General features: G+C 58.0%; 1 protein-coding gene across 30 annotated transcripts in view; it reads left to right on the forward strand.

The window, feature by feature from the left end:
* The window catches only part of NRXN2 (neurexin 2), a 339529-nt gene that overhangs the window by 254864 nt on the left and 68560 nt on the right, over nucleotides 1–16105 (forward strand). The window lies entirely within an intron of this gene.

Genomic DNA, 16105 nt, shown 5'->3' on the forward strand with positions numbered 1-16105 from the left:
ACGCTCAGACTCAACCCAACTCCCAAACCTCTGCTCCCAGAGGCTCAAACCCAGCCCAGGCCCTGATAGCAAGTTTGGGGGGATAGTTTGTGCCGTCTCTAGTGTCTCTGGAGGAGAGTGTTGGAGTTGGGGGCCCTGTGGGGGGAGGTCTGGCAGGGTAGGGGGGTCAGCTGTCCCCCCCCACCCCCAGCGTAACACTGGCTCAGAATATGGTTGCATCCTTTGCTGCACACTGCTCCTCTGTGCAGCTGCCCTGGGGCACAGCTGCCTGGGTGCATGTTGTGCCCGAAGCATCAGGCACCTGCTTGGCTCTGCCAGTGCCTGGCTGGAGCCTTGTCTGCATCAGACTGGGGCAGTCGCCCCGCATCCCCCACTCATGGCAAGTGCTGTGAGCGATGCCAGGGCATCTCCACACACTCCAGGGCTGGGCTCACAGTGCCCTCATCTGACTTCCTCACACTCATGCCAGTGCCCTGATGATCGCCGCCCGTGATGGGGCCCGAGGAAGCCAGTGCTTAGGGTGACCAGACGTCCTAATAACGTCGGTACTGTTCCGATATTTAGTTGTTTGTCCCACGTCGCAACCATTTGTCGCAATTTGATGCACTCTGGCTTTTTTTTTTTTGCTTCAGCTGCGCCCCCTCCACCTCCCCCCATGTGTCATGATATTTTGTTCTTGTCATCTGGTCACCCTACTGGAGCTAGTGCAACGACATGCCATCTGTGCCGTCCTTCACCCTGGCATTGGGGCGCCTCCCACACGTCAGGGTGGCAAAGCGAAGTCTCTGCTGGAGGTGGGGGTGGCTGGGAGTTCCATGCTGCTTCTTTGTGGACAGTTCTCCCCAGGGCAGCCCTGGGCGCTGGAGCCCCCCTCGGCACCATCCCCAGATCCCCCATGCCTCTGGCCAAGGCTGTGTCGCTCATGGAAAAGTGTGGTCTAGAGGGGAGCATGGGGTGGGAGATGGGCCCATAAGTGTGATCTGGAGAATAGGGGTTAAGGGCGATACTGGGCTGTATGGGCCCAGAGGTCTGATCTGTGGGGGCAGGGACTGGGGGGTACTAGGCTGGATGGGCTCAGGGGTCTGATCTGGAGGGGCAGAGACTGGGGGGTACCAGGCTAGATGGGCCCAGAGGTCTGATCTTAGGGGGCAGGGACTGGGGGATATTAGGCTGGATGGGCCCAGGGATCTGATTTGGAGGGGCAGGGACTTGGGGGGTACCAGACTGGATGGGCCCAGAGGTCTGATCTGGAGGGGCAGGGACGGGGGGTACTAGGCTGGATGGGCCCAGGGGTCTGATCTAGGGGAGCAGGAAGGGCAGGGGATACTGGGCTGGATGGGCCCAGGGGGTTGATGGAATACATAGCACCCTCTGTTGACTCAGTCTGTGCATTGCACCATCACCAGCTGAGTTTGCTTCAGGACAGATGTTGAGAGCAGCAGCACACATGCCCCATTCTGTTCCACTGCCCGCCCCACATGCTCTGCAACTGAACACACGCCCACTCTCCCGCACTGCACACATGCCCCTGCACACATGTACACCACTCTGGAATAAGCAGGAGCTCCCCTCACAGTCAGTGTTTCTGCCCCGCTCTCTGCAGCACCCCCTGCAGGGAGAGGCCAGATTTGCTGCCATTTGTTTACCCTGCCTAGGGGCAGCTGTCTCCCATTACCAATGGTGTGTGTCATGTAGGCTGCAGGCAGCTCATCGGTCGCTTTCATCCTTGTTAATATTTATGTGTTAACAGCTCTGGGTGCAAGAAGGCGCTTGGTACTTACTACAATCTGGGGCGAGGGAGATGGTTCTCTACCAGCATCTGTGTGTGTCAAAAGGGACCGCTATGGGGATAGATTGCACATGTTAGGGATAGGGGCATGAGCCTTTCCCCTCTAGAGGCCAGCGGGTCCGATTAGGCAGAGGACTGGTTCAGGGGGCATGGGGTTGTCTGCGCCAGAGGCTGCACATTGCTAGGTGTGTTACAGTGGCAGCAACAGGCCCTAACTGAGGGAGCAGCCCCATTGTGCTGGGCTCTGCACAGATGCATAGTGAGAGACCGTCCGTGCCCCAGAACCCCTGGGTTCTACCCTCAGCTCTGGGAGGGAAGTGGTTACAGGGGGCACAGGACTCCTGTTCCCTGCTCTGCTGACTGCAGCTGTCTGGTGGGGGAAGGAGTGGGGAGCTGGGCACCAGTATTGGCACTGTATCAAGGACACCATTGTCTCTGCGATTGCCCCGTGGCATGCACTGGGCCCAGGCACCTCAGCTAATGCTGTGTGGCAGTGGGGAGCAGCCATGCTGGCTGGGGGAGTGGCCAGCGTGTCAGGAACGACTGCTCGGCCCCTGCGCGGGCTCTAGCACACTCTCCTCCCGTCGGCCTCCTCGTCACAACCCCACCAGGCTAACACGGACCAACAGCCTAACCTAGTGGCACGGAGCTGCCTGTCTCATCTCACACGGCTCCCGCAGAGCTCCCTGCATCAGGCATACGGCATTGCTGATGGAAGGAGGGAGCCAGGACACCTGGTTTCTAGCCCTAGCTCTGGGAGGGGAGTGGGGTCTAGTGGGTTAGGGGAGGCTGAGAGTCAGGGCACCTGGGTTCTAGCCCCAGCTCTGGGAGGGATCGGGTGTTTAGAGCAGGGAGACTCCAGGCCCTGGGGTTGGATCAGGACAAGCGCCCCCTAGAGGAGAAAGGCCCATTGAGGAGCTGCTCCCCCATGCTTCACTTGTGACCTTGGCACTGTCTTCCCCCAGGGGCCGTGCATGCACTTACTCCCCCACCCCGGTCTGGACATCTGTCACATGGCTGGGAACGTGAGCTGGGCAGGTGCAGCTGGATCAACCCTCAGGGCAGCATCGAGTCAGGCTGTGGGGAGGGGCACTGCCCAACTGCCTGGCATCCAGTCCCTCAGGCTGGCATGGGAGCATGTTAGCGTCTCCTCTTTGGCCCCCTCTGACTCACAACGGGTTAGCACCGGCCCCATCTCCTGTACCCCAGTCCCACCGCCACTATGCACCGAGCAGGAGCCCCACCCCACTCCTCTCCCAGCCCAGCCGGCTGCTCCGTTAGCTGCACTGGCCTGCGGGAGGATGGAAGGACAGAGATGGATCCTTCCCTTCCAGGGGGCGCGGGCTCCGCTCTGGCTTCAAGGTGTCTGGCTGGCTGGCTCGGGGTGGTGGGGAATGGACATGGGACTATTCCCCACTAGAGGGCGTCTGCTTGCATCCCTGGGCCAGAAGCCTGGCTGGCTCATGAGAGTCATGGCCTCCAGGCCCTGGGTGCCCTAGCCAGGTTGTTCACCCTGCTCCCTGCTGCACTCTAGTGGGTGGGTGGGGGTGCACCTGGTTACCAGCCTGGCCTGATCCTACTTAGCCATGAGATGAGTTGGTGTCTCAGCCCAGCTGGCTTCTGAGCTGGCGAGGGGCGCAGCGTTCTGAGCGGGCGCTGCACATGCCAGTTGTCTGCAGGCCCTGGGCACCTTGTAGGGGGATGCGAAGGCAGGTCAGTGATCGGGCTGATGGGGAGGTCATTTGCACAGCTGCCCCCCTCATGCTGCCCTTACGGCTGCACAGGATGGGGGGCTGCATGGGGGCACCCACACCTCCCCTCCTAGATACACCAGCCCAAACACAGTTGTGCTTTGTATGTGTCAGCTGTGCCCCCAGCTGTGTGAGCAGCCCTGAGCACAAGGATGTGTGCACACCACTGGGGCGAGGCATCTGGATGTCTCCATGCACACCTGTGCACCAGGGTTGTGTGTGGCCCTTCGCACACCTGGACACAAGGCATATACAAGCCTGTGCACTAGCAAGCATTCCCACTAGTGCACTTCCACACTCAGATTTGTACCCAGGCACCCCCACCCCCAGCCTGCTGGGCCCCGTCCTTCCCAGTGCCCCGCAACGGAGCCAGAATCCTTAATGAAGAGAAAAGTCTCTGCAAAAAGCCTGGAGTCACTTTTTAATTAATGAGAAAATCTCCTGATGAACCAGTTTCACGTTTTTGACTGCAGCAGGGGAATCTGGGGGCTTTGATAGGAGAGTCCTGCTCTCTTGCTTGCTCTGGGAATGGGGGAGATGCAAGGGGCTGCAGGAATGATGGATGTATAGGAGTAGATAGAGGGCTGGAGGGGAATGAACAGAATGGGGTGAAGATATGGGGGAGGGATGGGTAGCTCGATGGAGGAGGGGTGGAGAAGTTCAGGAGGGAGGGATGGTGGAGGAGGGATGGGGGATGTGGAAGGAGATGGGTGAAATGAGCACTTGATCCTCTTAATAATGCTGCAGAAAAGCCAACAGGTCCTGACCCTGAACCCATCTCTACTGCCCCCTCCCCACCTCAGTACTGAGGGCTGGGTTCATGGAATTGCACCAGCCTCACCAGCTTGGCGCAAGGGTTCTGGCTTCTCTCCACCCTCATAGCCTGATGCTGGGTTGGGTCAGGAGGTGGGAGCACTTTGCCTTGCCCAGACAGTTGGGGTCACTCACTGGCTAACCATGGGGGGAGCTGTCCTTGCAGAGCTCAGCCAGTGTCATCTTGTTGCATTGAGACTGGAGACCAGCTGTGGGGCTGGTCTAGGGGCTGGAGGGTCACGGTAGCTGGTGTGCGCATGTGTGTAATACAGTAGGTTTGGTCTTCACTTCTGGATGTGGGGCTGCATGTGTATAATACACAAGGGGAGTGTAGTTGCTGTGTGTATAACAATTTGATAGATTGTATAAACATTTGTGTGTACCGGTCTCTGTGTGTGTGGAAACTGCAAATAGCTGCAGGGGGCTGTCTCTGAATGTGTGTGTAAATGCCTTGTGGATTTCATTCACACAAACTTTCTCAGTTTTGTTGTTTGCAGTGGGCACAGGACTCGGAGCAGCCCCCTGCAGGCTGACCACTGTGTGTGAGCCAGAGTGGTCAGGTGGCGTTTCCCCAGCATGCAGCCCCCTCCTCCCCCTGCCCTGGAGGTGGCAGAAGGAGACTCGACCTCTGAGGCCCAGTTAGCTGCTGACTGAGGCTGTCTACCAAGCAGGTGTTTGCCTTGGGATTCTGTGTGGTGGAGGCTTGAGTCCTGCTAGGAGCTGGTCTGAGACCTGGCAAACTCATCTCACAAAGGGGCCCCGATCAGCAATGAAACTGATTCCCATACTATCTCTGCAAGCTCGTACTGAGTCAATGTCTCCTAGAGGGGAAAGGCCCCGGTCCCAGTCTCTCCACCCTGGGGCTGGATCAGAGCTGGTGCCCCCTAGAGGGGAACAAACCCATTGTCTTCTCCCCTTGCCAGGGGCTGCATCTCTGCTGCTGAAGCCCCTGGCAGATGAGGGGGGTCCCTGCAGCTGGGCGAGGTCAGTAGCTGGCCCCTGGCGATCCCTGATAGTGGTCATTAGAGCTGTTGCTGCGTTACACTGAGCGCGCCAGAGCAGCCGGAGCCCTGATTGCTCCCCCTCGTCAGCCTTCCATGCTTAATTATACCCCTTAGGCTTCCGTTTGGCGGCAGCGGAGGCGGAGTGAAGCCAGCAACGCCTGTCCTACCAGGGCGGGGCCCAGCCCCTTGCTGTTAAGGGGCATGCTCCTCAGTCTCTGCACATGGAGCCTCACTGACCGAAATTTGGGCCCTGTTATGGCATCTGCTTTATTAGTAGCATTAGCGACCCGTTATGGTATGTGCTTTATTAGTAGGATTACGGTTGTGCCTGGACGCCACATTATGGAGTGAGCTTTATTAATAGCACTACAGTAGCACCTAGACGCTCCATTATGGCATGTGCTTTGTTAGTAGCATTATGGTAGCATTTAGGGGGTGGGCCCCAGCTGAAATCGGGAAGTCACCCTATTAGAGTGTGTTTGGTAGCAATAGGAGACCCCAGCTGATAATGGGCACACAATATTGGAACCCCAGTATTAGCAGAATTATGGTAGCACCAGGATTTCCTGTCTGAGATTGGGGCCCCATTATGTGTCCATGGTTGTGCATGTGGAGGAGGAGGAGAGTCGGGGGGGGTGGGGGGAATGTGCAGACCTGTGCAGGGGGTGGCACACATGAGGTGAGAGTTGTGTGCAGGGCTGTGTGTGGAGGGCACACGGTGGGAATCCAAGGGGAGGGGATCATATAGGGCTGTGCATGGGGAGTGGATGGTGATGGGAGCCGGGGAAAGGAGGGGCCCTGTAGAACTGTGCAGGGAGTAGGGAGGGCTGTGTGTGGGTATGCGATAAGAGCTGGGGGGGGTGCCTGTAGGGCTGTGCATGGGGAGGCAATAGGAACCGGGGGGGCGCCTGTAGGGCTGTGCGTGGGAAGGCGAGGTGGGGGACGTCTGTAGGGCTGTTCGTGGGGAGGCGATAGGAGGCAGGGGGGGCATCTGTAGGACTGTGCAAGGAGGGGCAGCACAGCTGTGTGTGGTGGTGAGCTATGTTGTGTTGTACTGTCCCCCCACCCCTTCTCCAGGCACCCCCTAGAATGTTGTATCTCTCCCTGCTCCAGTTACCACATCAGCTTCAGCTCTGGGCTGGGAGACCCTGGGGAGGGGAGCACAGGTGGAGGGAGGACAGGCACTCTGTGGTGCAGAGAGGGACAGCTCCTCCTCCCCCCTCCTCCTCCATCAGCTTCTGCCCCACCCCCCATAATGGCCTTGCAGTGAAGTGCTGGGGTGGGATCAATGCCAGGCGGCACCTCGCAGCCAATTTAACTCTAGCAAATAGGACTCAGGGCCTGTTAATACATAAATATCTCCCAGCCCAGCCCGCCCACCCCCACCTCAGCACCAGGGGCCAGCCCAGGGCCTCTAACTTTACCAGGTGGGGGCTTAAGTGAAAATATTTCCCCTCTCAGCAGAAGCCAGCTGGGGCAGCTCATCCCCACGCTGGGCATGGAACTCTCCGGCTGGAGAGAGCACAGCGGGCTGCAGGGAGCAAGGCTTGGGGTAAGGGGGCCCTCAGTGTCAGTGCTGACCCTGGTATGGCACCCACTTCATGGCCTGCATCTCAACGTTAGGTGAGGGATCCTTGTACAAACAGCCCCTGTGCCCCACCCCAGAGGGGGCTGCATCTCAGCACCAAAGAGCCCCCAGCACTTAGGGTGGATGGTAACTTCATCACTTTCCTGATGAAGCACAACATTTAGCACAAGCTCTTGCATTCCCATAACTCTGTTAACCCCATCAGCTCCCCCAGCCAATCACCCTGGTTCCCAGCAGGCCCCGCACCCCGCTCCACTCTGCCCTTTGTGTTGCAGGAGATGATGGACATTGTGACCCTGGGAAGCTTAGCAGTAAATTTCAGGAGTGGAAAGGTGTTGAGATCGTTAGTGGTGCAGGTGGGCACTTCATCATCTGCTGAGGGGACCAATTTTCAAGGCCTGCCTGCCTCATTCCTTTCCCTGCCCCACAGGGGTGGGGTCCTCTGCCCCCCGGCTGGGCTCAGGACCCTTTGCATGCAGCTGTGACCACAGGGGTATACACTAAATAGAATGGCTCTGATTAGAAGCAGTGGGGTCTAGCGGATAAGTTGCAGGGCTGGAGCTCAGAATACCTGGGTTCTGTTTCTCGCGTTGGAATGAGAACGAGGTCTTGTCGTGGTTGGAGGAGGGGACCTGGGAGTCAGGACTCCAGGGTTCTTGGAAAGCCACCAGGATGGCGGGGGAAGAAAGCCATGAACCGGTGTAGAAAGACACGAATACCATGACAAAAGGGATCTGGATTGAAGCATCAAAACTGCTCACTCCTGGAACAAAGGCGGAGAGTGAAGATTTCAAACCCCAGCTCTGCTTTCCCCCTACCTGTTCCCTGCAACAATAGAGAGACTGTCAGCTAGTTGTAAGTTATTAATTTCTAATGCCACAATTACTTCATTAGATGGCAGGGCGATGAATAGCTGGGGGTTTTGCACAGGCAAATAATTATTTGAGTCAAAATTAATTTACTAAGTGGAGCAATTCTTCACGGGAAATGTCAGGGGGGTTTGTCTCTTCTTTTTTTTTTTTTACTCCCAATCCTACATAATAAAGTCATCACGGGAAACACTGCTACCCTGAGTCATGAGTCCCGTATGGGATTTTAACCAGTGAGGGGTTTTGTTCCCCTGCCTCAGAGCCACAGCAGGAGAGATCGGGGTGTGCGGGGTGGAGCCAGAGAGAGAATACATAGTGGGGTGGAAATGGAGGTAGGGGTAGCTGGGGATAGGACCCTGCAGTCCTGTCTCCCTTGTGTACTCAGGCCATTAGTGCCCATGTGCCAGGCTCTGGGTGGGCCAGTGCTCCCTATGCCACCATTCCCCCTCCGCCCAACCAGTAGCCCAGCCCAAGTGGTTGCTTGGGCTCCAGGCCCCATGGATGACTCATCATGTGGGGGACGGGGACACTGATTCAGGAGACCCCGTAGTGAATGGAATGAGGCAGGGCACAGCAGTGTTTTTTAGTGGGGCATGTTCACACCGGTGGGGGAGAAGGGGGCTAGGTGGCAAGGATGGATAAGAGGGGAAAGATAATGCTGAGGGGGAGGGACAGGAGGGGTATGTTACATATTAAAGCTGGAAGGAGCCTCAGGATTGGGGAGTAAGGTCCCCCCAACCCCATCCACTTCATGGGGCAGAATCCCAATCCCTGCCTCTGAATACAGCCCCAGGGACTCCAAGCAAGGCAATGGGCTGTGGGGTCTAGGAGGTTTAATGGGAGGGGCAGGGAGTCAGGACTCCTGGGTTCTATCCCCAGCTTTCCTGCTGTCACCTTGTGGGGAGGGACTGGTCCCTTACCTCTCCATGCCTTGGTTTGCCCCCTGATTGAAATGGGGACTGCCCCTCCCCTGGAGGCTGAATTCCCACCTGCAAAGTGCTGAGAGATCCCTGGGGAGGCAGGTGTTGTGTTATAGTGGGTGTCGGGAGGGGCAAGTGGCTGGAGGGGGCAGATGCCATGAGGGGGAGGATGTTACAATGGAGGGATGCAGGGGTCACTGCAGGGAGCACCTAAAATCTCTGGATCTTTGGAGGAATCCATGGCAGGCTCCCCCACTTTACAGGCTCCCTGAGTGTGTCTTCCTATCCTGGCAGAGCCGAACTGGCCCAGTCCTGCTGTGCCCCCTAATCCTTTTAGCACCATGAACAATCTGTGATGCTCCCGTAATTTTCTCAGCCCCTCTGTTCCTGGGGGCAGATTCCCCCCATCTGCAACAGAGGAATGAGGAAGGGAGCCAAGCAGTGGACAAAAGCTGCATGGGCCCCATGGCAGATCAGTGGGGTGCTCTGGGATTAGCTGGGATGTGGCTAGTGGCCCCTGTCCCTTAATCCAAACTGCTGGCACCTTCATTACAAAGTGATGAGAGCTGGGGAGGGGGTGGTGCTGGGCTGGATGGGCCCGTCACAACAGAGACCCAATCACGGTTCGGGGCTTTGCAGTGCCTGGCGCAATGGGGACCCAGATCACAGTTGGCGCTACCCTAATACAGCTAATATCCCTTATTGCTAATCCAGCCCCCCAATCCTGCCCCCTGCTCTGGGCCCAGAATCAAGCTTTGGTTCAAAGCCCAGCTCCCACCACATGGAGCTGACCAGTTAAACCAGGCTCATCTCCCAAGGGCTTCTCTTTGCCTCCTGTGTCCTAGTTGGCATGGGGGCTCTCATCTTTGGGCCTGAGCGCTCTGGGGAGGAGCAACAGCCTGATCTCCCCACACACACACACCCACGCGACCGGATGAAAAGGCTCAGCATGATGGGCCTGAATTATGCAATGATTGCCGCTTCCTTTGGGTCTGGCTACAGCGGGGGTGGAAATCCAGACACCTGCAACCCAGCTGGAGGGGTGGGGGGGGATCAGGCCATGGGGACCTGGTCTCTGATGGGATTGGGTGGAGGTTGAGCATGTGGAAGAGACAGGAGGTTGGGAGGGGGAAGAGAGGTGGGACGTAGATGAATGTGGAGTCACTGCACTAACTCTGTAGAGCCCATTCCCTCCTCTGCCCCAGAGCTACAGCTAGGACCCAGGAGTCCTGGCTCCCAGCCCCTCTGTTCTAACCCAATAGACCATGCACCCAGAACCAGCTGTAGAATGCAAGTCACCGACTCAGCTGCATTGCTGCTGCCTAATGCATCCCTACCCGCACCCCCACTACATGGCACCCCAGAGGCAGCTGCATCAGCCCTGGCTAGAGATCTCTGTACAAATGGCCCCCACAAACCCCCCGAAGCGGCTGCGTCTGAGCGATCTCTGTGTCTGGTTTGCATATTGCTCCAGGAGCACTTTGGAAGCGGTGAGGGTGGAAGGTGCTAGAGAAATCCATGTCTCTTGCTCTGATGAAGATATATAGAGGCAGACCGGCCCTGTATTTCTCTCCCTGCGTCTCTCGCTGTGGCTGCGCTGTGTGCATGTGAAAGCCCAGCACTGCTGATTGCTGCCTCTTTTTCCATCTAGGTCACCCGACACGCAGGGAATTTAAAGGGACGCTCGCAAGACAAGCCCCCTGGGTTTCAGGGGGAGAAATCACTCCTTTCTTCCCCTCTCTCAGGCTGCCTCAGCCAAAAGACCCCTTTAAATAGTGAATTTGGCTCCTGGCTGGGCCCTGCTTGTTGCGTTTGGCTGGGAGGGTTTGAGTGGGTTTGGCCTGCGGCTCCTAGCATTGGGGATTGGTAAGGCTGGGCAGGCTGTTCCGAGTGCCTGGTCGGAGCTGTGTAACCCAGCCAGGGGCTCCCCCCAGGATCCCTGCATCCAGCCTGAGGCAGCTTGACCCAGAGCACACCTGTTCAATAGACGTGCCCATCCAGCTGGTATCCAGCCTGTTCTGGGGTGGGGTCTGTGTGTGCTCAGTCCCTCCCTGCTCCCAGGGATGACTTGGGGGTGGAGTCAGCGGGTTGTTAGTAAATTCCTCATCCCCTAATTGTTGCTGGGGTTCCAGTATCGATGCTCACTGGTCCAGCATCAGCTACTGAGAGAACCTCTCAGCCAGGGTGGGAGCACTGGACTCCTGGGTTCCCTCTCCAGCCTTGGGGCTAGAGCAGGGGAAGGGGGAAGAGAATTGGGATGTAGAGACCTTGCTTTGCTCTCCCTGGTGTGGCTGACACTGGTGGGGGCGCTCTGTCTCCGCTCGGTGCCTGTTTCCCTGGAACGCTGCTTCTCCTCACAGCGGAGACCACGAGAGATTTGATGGCCTGAAGACCTGTTAGGAGTATCCTGTGGACCCTGGGTTGGAGTGTCTCCCCCACCCCATCCAGCCCAAGCCCAGGGCTCGAAATCAGGCCTGTCCTCCAAGGAAAGGGTGAATTGTGTGCCTGGGGCTGAGCCCGTAGTGCGTGGGGGCAGCTGTCACCCCACGGCAGCTGTGTCATCGCTCACCCCCACCCCACACCCCCTCTGTGCCATGCCTGCTGCACAAAGGAGAGGCAGAGGAGCTTGATGAGTCCTCTGTGAGCTGCATGTTAACCAGCTCCTTGCACCCGCCTCATGCAGGGCCCTCTGCGTGGAGCCTGGAGCACAGCCGTGTGTACCTGTGTGTGTGTGTGAGAACCTGGGGAGGGGGTCATGCGTGTGTGTGTGCGTGTATACTTGGTGTGATGCAGTAAGGACTGTCTGTGTGGGGAGTGGGAGAGCAGGGGAGGACTTTAGGGGATGGACGATGCCAGGGCCTGTAACCTGAGCTAGGTAAGGGAGGGGAAAGGTCAACACCTTTGCCCGGGAAGGGGACAAAGGAAGGGAGTGGCAGGAGGGAAGCAGTTTGAGTTTGGGCTTGGGGCTGGATGGACGGAATTCAGGGTATCCTAGCTAGGATCCAAGCACCCTGAAAGCCCAGAAGGACTCGGTGGAGGGGTCCTGACTGTGCCTGCAAGCTCTGCTGTAACCTGTGTTCCTGTTGTCCAATAAACCTTCTGTTTTACTGGCTGGCTGAGAGTCACTGTGGGTCCCAGGAAGAGGGGTGCAGGGCCGGACTCCCCCACACTCCGTGACAACTGGTGGCAGCGGCGGGAGATACTGCACCCCGTGGACGGCGCTTCCTGCAGTAAGTGACTGGGGAGCAGTAAAACGAAGGGGTGATTAACCCCTGGGAGTGTGTGCCCAGTGAGAAGGACTTTGCAGTAACAGGGTCCCCCGGGGGATTGCAGCGAGCGGTCCCAGGGGCGGAGGAGTCTGCAGCTTGACCCTGGCAGAGAGGTAGTGACCTCAAAAAGGGCTGGTGCACTAGGGGTCCCCCTGGAAACCGTGGGGAGCGGCGAGCACCCCGGCTTGTGAGTGGCCAGCAGGAAGATGTATGCCAAGCGGCGCAAGTGCGACCTGCTGGAGCTGTGCAAGCAGAGGTGGCTGCGCTCGGGGAAGCTCAGCAAGGATCAGCTGATTGCCCAGCTGGAGGAGGGAGACCGCATGAATGAACGGAGCCCTGTCTCTGAGAGAAGCAGCCGGGCAGATGCAGCGCAGGCACCAGGGTCTGTCCCCGCTGGGAGTGGTCAGCCGGCGGATGAGGGCTTCCCGAGACCCCCCCTTCCTAGGCCTAGGGGAAGGGTGAGGAGGAGCCCAGTGTATACCGAGGGCACCGTGACACCCCCGGCCAGCAGGGGATCCTCCCTGCGATGCTCGGCATCCATGGAGCGGATGCGGCTGGAATATGAAAGGGAGCTGAAACGGGAGGAGCTCGAGTTAAAGAGGCAAGAGCTGGAGGAGAAGGCGAAACAGCATAAACATGAGGAGAACCAGTGTAAACATGAGGAGAACCAGCGTAAACATGAGCGGGAGGAGAAGGAGAAACAGCGTAAACATGAGCTGGACCTGGCCCAGCTGAGGAGAAGTGAGGCCCCGGCTGCGGTGAGTGAGGGGGGACCCAAGCCTACAAAGAGCTTTGATAAGCACTTGCTGCCCCGGCGTAAGGAGGGGGAGCACATAGATACCTTCCTGACGGCCTTTGAGAATGCCTGCGAGCTGCACAGGGTTGACCCTGCAGACAGGATCGCAGTTCTCACCCCCTTACTGGACTCCACAGCCGTGGAGGTGTACAGCCGACTGAAAGGGGCGGAGGCAGGGGACTACGAACTGTTCAAACAGGCCCTGCTCCGCGAGTTTGGACTGACTCCTGAGATGTACCGGAAAAAGTTCCGGAGCCAGCGTAAAACCCGTGAGATCACATACCTACAACTGGTCAACCGGGCACAGGGGTATGCCCGCAAGTGGACAGATGGGGCCCAAAGTAAAGAGGACCTGCTTGACCTATTCATACTGGAGCACCTGTACGAGCAGTGCCCGTCCGACTTGAGGCTGTGGTTGATGGACCAGAAGCCGGAGAACCCACAGCACGCAGGCCAGCTGGCCGACGAATTTGTGGACAGTCAGGCAGGGGATGGCAGGGAGGAGTCTCGAAGGAGCAGGCCTGCCTCAACACAGAGAGAGAGTCATCATGGGACCTCCCAAAGGGGGCCTATGGAGAACCCCCCCAAAAGGGGAACATCCAGCGTCAGGTCCCTCTGACCCACTCAAGGGGACCCACGAGACATGGGCTGCTATCGCTGTGGCCAACGAGGTCACATACGGGCCCAGTGCCCCAAGCTCAGGGACAGACCAAGCAGACCCAACCAGCAGAGGGTGGACTGGGTAAAAACCCAATCGGAGGAGGGGCTACATTCCCAGGAAAGGGGGGCTGGCAACATACCACCTGTGGATGCTCCAGGCTCCGGGTTTTTGGTTTACCGGATGGGCGCGGGGCTACCCCTCCGGAAAGAGTGCATTGTTTCCCTGGAGGTAAATGGGAGGGGAAGGCCGCTCCCGAGGGAGAGTCAGTGGTGGAGTATGTCCTGACCTTCCGGGAAAGACTGGCCGAGCTCATGGGCCTGGCCAGGGAGAATCTGGCCCGAGCCCAGAGGAGGCAGAAGGTCTGGTATGACCGCACGGCACGGGCCCGTGCCTTCGCCACCGGGGATCAGGTGATGGTTCTCATCCCCGTGAGGAGAAACAAACTCCAGGCCGCCTGGGAAGGGCCCTTCAAGGTTATCAAGCAACTGAATGAGGTAAACTATGTGGTGGAGCTGTCAAACCGGGCACATCACCGTCGGGTGTACCATGTGAACATGATGAAACCATACTACGACAGGGGGAATGTGGTGTTGGCCGTGTGTGGACATTGGGAGGGGCAGGGAGATGACCCCTTAGTAGATCTATTTCCTGGGACAAAAGCTGGTTCCCCCCTGGGGGCAATTCCCCTCTCTGATCAACTGACCCCGGGCCAGCACGCTGAGATCAGGGGGGTGCTGCATCTATACCGACAGCTGTTTTCCAACCAGCCTGGACGCACTAATTTGACTGTCCACCGGGTGGAGACCGGGTCACATCCCCCTATAAGATGCTCCCCTTTTCGGGTCACTGGTAAAACTGCCCAGGATCTTGAAAGAGAGGTCAGGGACATGCTGGCTTTGGGGGTGATCCAGCCGTCTTCCAGCCCTTGGGCCTCGCCAGTGGTGCTGGTCCCCAAGAAGGATGGGTCAATCCGGTTCTGTGTGGACTATCGAAAGCTCAATGCCATCACCGTATCTGATGCCTACCCTATGCCCAGGCCTGACGAGCTCCTAGACAAGCTGGGAGGTGCTCGGTACCTCACCACTATGGATCTTACCAAAGGCTACTGGCAAGTGCCGCTGGATGCAGATGCCAGGCTGAAATCGGCCTTTGTCACCCCTCTGGGGCTCTATGAGTTTCTGACCCTGCCCTTCGACCTCAAGAGAGCACCGTCCACCTTCCAGCGCCTGGTGGATCAGCTACTGAGGGGGATGTAGAGTTTTGCCGTGGCGTATATTGACGACATCTGCGTCTTCAGCCAGACCTGGGAGGACCACATGTCCCAGGTTAAACAAGTCCTGGACCGACTCCGAAAGGCTGGGTTAACAGTAAAGGCTGAGAAGTGCAAGGTGGGGATGGCTGAAGTATCTTACCTGGGCCATCGGGTGGGGAGCGGCTGCCTGAAGCCGGAACCAGCCAAGGTGGAGGTGATCAGAGACTGGCCTGCTCCCCAAACCAAAAAGCAGGTCCAGGCCTTTATTGGGATAGCGGGGTACTATCGAAGGTTCGTGCCCCACTTCAGTGCCATAGCCGGCCCCATCACTGAACTGTGCAAAAAGGGGAAGCCAGACCAGGTGATCTGGACTGAGCAGTGCCAGGAGGCTTTCCGGGCGCTGAAGGAGGCTCTGGTTAGTGGCCCAGTTCTGGCAAACCCAGATTTTGACAAACCCTTTATGGTGTTCACCGATGCCTCAGACACGGGACTGGGGGCGGTGTTAATGCAGGAGGATGAAAAGGGGGAGAGACACCCCATCGTGTACCTGAGTAAGAAGCTGTTACCCCGGGAACAAAGCTACGCGGCCATCGAGAAGGAATGCCTGGCCATGGTGTGGGCCCTTAAGAAGCTAGAGCCATATCTCTTTGGGCGACACTTCACCGTGTACACCGACGACTCTCCCCTGACCTGGCTGCACCAGCTGAAAGGAGCCAACGCCAAGCTCCTGAGGTGGAGCCTGCTCCTGCAGGACTATGACATGGACGTGGTCCATGTGAAGGGAAGTGCCAACATGACAGCGGATGCGTTGTCCCGGAGAGGGGGCCCTGAACTTCCCCAGGTCACTGGGCAGAGTGACCCTGCTCAGTTCAGTCTCGAAGGGGGGAGAGATGTGATACAGTAGGGACTGTCTGTGTGGGGAGTGGGAGAGCAGGGGAGGACTTTAGGAGATGGACGATGCCAGGGCCTGTAACCTGAGCTAGGTAAGGGAGGGGAAAGGTCAACACCTTTGCCCGGGAAGGGGACAAAGGAAGGGAGTGGCAGGAGGGAAGCAGTTTGAGTTTGGGCTTGGGGCTGGATGGACGGAATTCAGGGTATCCTAGCTAGGATCCAAGCACCCTGAAAGCCCAGAAGGACTCGGTGGAGGGGTCCTGACTGTGCCTGCAAGCTCTGCTGTAACCTGTGTTCCTGTTGTCCAATAAACCTTCTGTTTTACTGGCTGGCTGAGAGTCACTGTGGGTCCCAGGAAGAGGGGTGCAGGGCTGGACTCCCCCACACTCCGTGACACTTGGGGAGGAGAGTACATCTGTGTGTATACTTGGGGAGGGAAGTTGTGTGTGTGTGTGTGTATACTTGAGGAGGGGTGTGTATACCTGGGGAGGGGTGTGTGTGA

The sequence above is a fragment of the Gopherus evgoodei genome, chromosome 7 (assembly GCF_007399415.2).
Source record: "Gopherus evgoodei ecotype Sinaloan lineage chromosome 7, rGopEvg1_v1.p, whole genome shotgun sequence".
Lineage (NCBI taxonomy): Eukaryota > Metazoa > Chordata > Testudines > Testudinidae > Gopherus > Gopherus evgoodei.